This window comes from Crocuta crocuta, unplaced genomic scaffold (genome assembly GCF_008692635.1).
Source record: "Crocuta crocuta isolate KB4526 unplaced genomic scaffold, BGI_CrCroc_1.0 scaffold99, whole genome shotgun sequence".
Lineage (NCBI taxonomy): Eukaryota > Metazoa > Chordata > Mammalia > Carnivora > Hyaenidae > Crocuta > Crocuta crocuta.
The window spans coordinates 6,447,948-6,452,626 of NW_027551560.1; the positions used below are offsets into that span (position 1 = coordinate 6,447,948).

General features: G+C 49.6%; 1 protein-coding gene across 1 annotated transcript in view; it reads right to left on the bottom strand.

The window, feature by feature from the left end:
- The window catches only part of PTCH1 (patched 1), a 66,945-nt gene that overhangs the window by 59,388 nt on the left and 2,878 nt on the right, over positions 1-4,679 (bottom strand). The gene's annotated exons all lie outside the window — the stretch shown is intronic.

Genomic DNA, 4,679 nt, shown 5'->3' on the forward strand with positions numbered 1-4,679 from the left:
GGTGGCAGCTCCTGAAGCTGCTGCTCGGGCTGCTCGGGCTCTGGCTGCTGGGTTCGCGGTGGCTGTTCCGTCCCGGACTCTGCTTTCTTGTGCTCCTCGCCAACCCGCTGGACCATTCTGCCCCAGTGCAGCGCGCCTCTCTCGCTCCCGGGACCTGGGGACTCCGCTCTGTGTGTGTGCAGCGGGCAGCGGCCGCAGCAGCTCCTTGATTCAATAGATGAGATGGAAGAAGAAAAAAAAGAACTCTCTCCATTTGGAGAAAGAGGAGGAGGAGGGGAGGGGGTGGAGGGGGAGAGACCGAGCGAAAGAGAAAAAGGCTGGAGCTCCCGCCCCCGGGGCTGTCAGATGGCTTGGGTTTCTGCGACGCGATTGGCTCCCGGAGGGCAGAAATTACTCAGCAAACATGACTATTATTAGCTGCTTAGCAACAGCTCACCAAAGTAGAGAGACCACCCAGGTAGGCAACCCCAGTGTGTGCATCCCCGGCTTCGGGGGGAGCCTCCGAGAGCGCCAACCTTCTCGCATGCNAACAGTGTCTTCTTTTTGTAAGACGCCTTTTGCGCGCGCACACACTCACACACACACCACACACACATCCACGAGCATTTGCCTCGCGATAGACACGGGGGGAAATGTAGTATTTTTTTAAGCGCTTAAACAATTTCTGAAATTCCTCAAAGAAAACCCTTTCAGAGGCACCTTGGCCTCAAGCTGCAGCAAATACTGGGAGGTCCGGCTTGAATTCCCAGGCCTGCACCAATAATGACAGGGTGGTGGATAGTGCGCCAGGGTGTGCCAGATTTTTTTTTCTCCTCTCTTTTCTTTTCTAACTAAAGAGAAGACTTAGGCTCTCGCAGGGAACAACGCCTCGCATTAAGATAAACAAAATGGAAAGTTAAAGAGGAAAGTAAGGACGTTGGGAAAAGCCACCCTTTCTTAAAATCCTCCCCCCCACACACACACCAAAACCCACGGCAGCACAGTCCCAGTTTGAAGGAGTCAGTGTTTTAAAAACGTGGAATCCAGACACCGAAGCAGTCTTGTGGAGGCAGAGGCATTTTTATTTGAATCTTTAATATGACATACGTAAGAGAGAAACAAGAGAATCCTTTTAACAACCCGGAGCAACGGAACTGTTTCCTTAAGAAAGAGAAAAAAGTTTTCCTGACTATTTGGGGTTCGTTTGGACTCCCCCCTTTTTATTACTCACGTGCCTTTGTTTATTTAAAGTCTGTTTTTGAAGTTTTATTTTTTTTTCAAAAACTGGTATGCATCCTGTTATATTTAATAATAGCGTGACGTTGGGGAGAATAAAGGCTTTGATGTTGGATTCATTCGAAACAAATTGTGCGCTGATTGCGAGGACTTGTCAGGACACTGCAGCCAGTGTCACCGAGACATCCCGGGGATTCGCCTCCCGTTGGGGAAGAAAACACACGACTCTCTGAAGTAGATCCTGGGGCCATAGACAAATTAAACTATCTACACAGTTCCGATTTTTATTGAAAAATAGGATTTTTGAATACTGTAATGTGTTTTTCTTAAGTTTGCAAGTTATTAAATTCCTCCCTGAGATAGGGACCAGACCCCACAAACTCGATTCTGCTTCATTTGGGTATTTTTCTCTTTCTTAAAAACGTGGTTGAACTGCAGAGGGGGACCCCCGCGGCAGCTAGAAGCCGACCGCAGCCGTGAATTGGAGCAGTGTGGCTTTAAGATGCACACGGTGTGTGTTCATTGAAAAAAAAAGAAGAAAGAAAGGAAAGGAAAGAAAGAAACCCAGATGGAGAGAAAGGGGGAGGAGCAGGGAGAAGGCGGAGCCCACGCGGCCACGTGACCCGGGGCCGGGCCAGGGCGGCGCGCACTCCGCGGCCCGGAGGCCTAAGCGCGCGCGCGTGCCTCCGCCTGCGCGCGCACCCGACCTCCGGGACTCCCCGCGCGGCCCAGGCGGAGCAGGTAGGGAAGTCGGTGCGCTTGGCTCGAGCCGGGCGGACTCCAAGTCTCCAGCGCGGCCTCCCGGGAGCCCAGACGAGGCTCGCACCCCGCCGGCGCGGACGGACGTGCCGAACGCGCCGTAGTACATTCCTGAAGGCGGTCCGGCCCCCTTACGTCGCCCAATGTCCGCGCGGCCTCCCTGCGCCCGGCCAATGGCCGAACGCACGGGTCCCCTTCCCATTCAGCTGCCGGGCGTCCGCGGCCCCGGCCCGAAGGGACTTCAGCGGGGTGCGCCGGCCACCGCAGCGTCGCACGCGGTTCCCGCGGGAGGCTTGTCGGCAGCCCTCCCGCCCTCTTCCTTCCTCTTCGGCGGTTTCCTCCTCCCTCCTTTCCCTTTCTCCTTACTCTTTCACCCTTTTCTCCTCCTTACTCAGCCTCACCACCTTCTAGCTTTTTCTCCGTCCTGGTTTCAGTGGGAGGCCCTGTCTCCTGCATCCCAATTCGGCGGGACGTGTGCGGGACACCGGGAGGAGTAGGGTGGCCCGTAGAATAGAGACAAAGACAGAAGTGTCTGAAAGGTGGTTACGAGATCAACAGGAGGACCGGAGCGCTCGGCCAGCGCGGAAATTCAAAACTCAAAACTCCGAAGGAGCACGTGATTTTGTGCGCAGCTCTGGGAGGGCTGCTAAAACCCAGAAGATAAGGCAAGCGCCGTGCAACTAAATGACACTACCTTAAAATATAATATCGCAGTAAGATTGGGCTCGACACATAGCAAGTGTAATCTTGAAGCGATATCCTGATCTTTATTGTTTGATAAAGAACATAAAGTAGGAATGGTGATTTATTCTAACTTCTTACTAAGTGGTTCTGCAGACGTTTCAAGTAAAACTATTAAGTGCTTGCCGCTGGAAATTATTTTCCAGTGAAGGAGGTTGTGCCCCTNAGCCAAAGGTTGCTATGTTTGTCTTTTCAAATTCCTTTACAGCATTTTAGTCCAAAACATTAGTTGTGCCTCCTATTCTTTTATTTATAGCACTTTTAGTATTGCTACTTGGATTATGGAATTCTAAAATGAAACTATAGGCTATGTACCCATCATGGTTCCTTATTACTCTCTGCATGCAGCTGCATATCCTCTCGTTCTGACTGCTTCTACATGTGCACCATTTCAATGGCAAAGCCTCTTCCACTCGGGCTCATTTCCCTCCGTTTGACTTAATTCCTAAACGTCAGCGCTCTCAGCCTCCTCACCCGCTGTTTGATAGGTTAACTTTTCAGCATCTCAGACAATAGTCCGGGCCTGTAAATTCTACCCATCGGTTCCAGGACGCAGTCCCCAGCCTGGGCTCTAACAAGCGCTATCTTAATCTCCCCACCCCCACCCACCGCTTCCCCTGTGGTCTGCTTTTTTCATACACAGAGATGAATTACTTTGAGGATCTAATTGGCCTTGTTTCTGTAACGTTTTAAGAAAGGGAAGAGGAGCCAGTGTAAAAGCCTGCTCGACTTGGGTGGTCAGGGCTGAGGCTGCCCCCAATTTGCCTCATTGCTGATGCATGCGAGTGCGACATTCCCAGCGATAATGTTGTTCCTAATCAATCTGCCCTTATTTACATTTGTAAGCGTTGTCGGCTTTAATATGCATGTCCTGTGCAGGGGACTGCTGTGCCACACCGGGTGTGTTAACTTCTACTAGCCATAAGGATTCTCCAGACCTGAGATGAGGCTGGCTGAAGGAGCCACGCCTGCGAAGGTTCCAGCTAGGAAGACAGTCCCTTCAATGGCCTTTCTGCAGGGTGGCTCCCCTCCTGAGAGTTACCAGATGAGTGAGAGCTTGGGGCCTTTTCAACCAGCAGGAATTGCTGGCCTTCTTTGGAGCCACAGTTGAGTGTTCTCTTTCCCCCTTACAAGTAAAGGGGAATGCATCACCTCAATGCATCATTTGTCACCTGGGTCTCCTCGTCATGATCCAAAACTTCAAAGGAGTCTGTAGTTTTCAAACAGATAGTCTTAAACTTTTAAAATCTGAATCCTTCATATATTTTCCCTTCTCCACTCCAATAGTTCAAATATCCATGGCTACACCACACACGTCTCAAAAATGACATCCAATTATCCAAGTGATAACACTGAAAAATGAAACATCTGCCCTTTGTATCTGGACATTCCAATGATAAGCAATTGTGGACCTGGTTGAGTAATGGGAAACCATAGTGAGATTTAACTTTTCACTGGTTTCGCAGATCCAACTAAATCGGTCTTTAAAATCTGGTGTGGTTTAGCTAATTTTTGCAGAGTAGAAATGAATAAAGGGGTAAATGTGTGCCAATCAGTTGATCTCTGGGCCATGTTATAATTTTGCCTGACTTTACTATTCTTTTCAAATGCAAAGAATTGCAAGTATTATATTAAGTCCCACAGTATGGCTGTTGAGAGGCTGGAATGGGGAGAGGAACTAGGGATTTGATGTAATGTCTATTTCTGGGTGGGGAGCCCAGGATACAGCATGTGAGTGATGAAACAGCCTGAGCAGTTCAAACCTGGTACCTTGGATAACCTACTGTTGACTCTATTCTATTCAAGCAAGTATGCCACCGTCCACCACATTTTCTTGGCTCCCTAAGAATGCCTTATTATTTTCTCATTGGCAGCTTTTGTATTCATTTAAAAGGTGATGGTAGAAAATGAGTCTAAAAGTTTTTTTTCTGGGGGGGGGGGGGCGGAAAAAAAAAAAAGCCGAC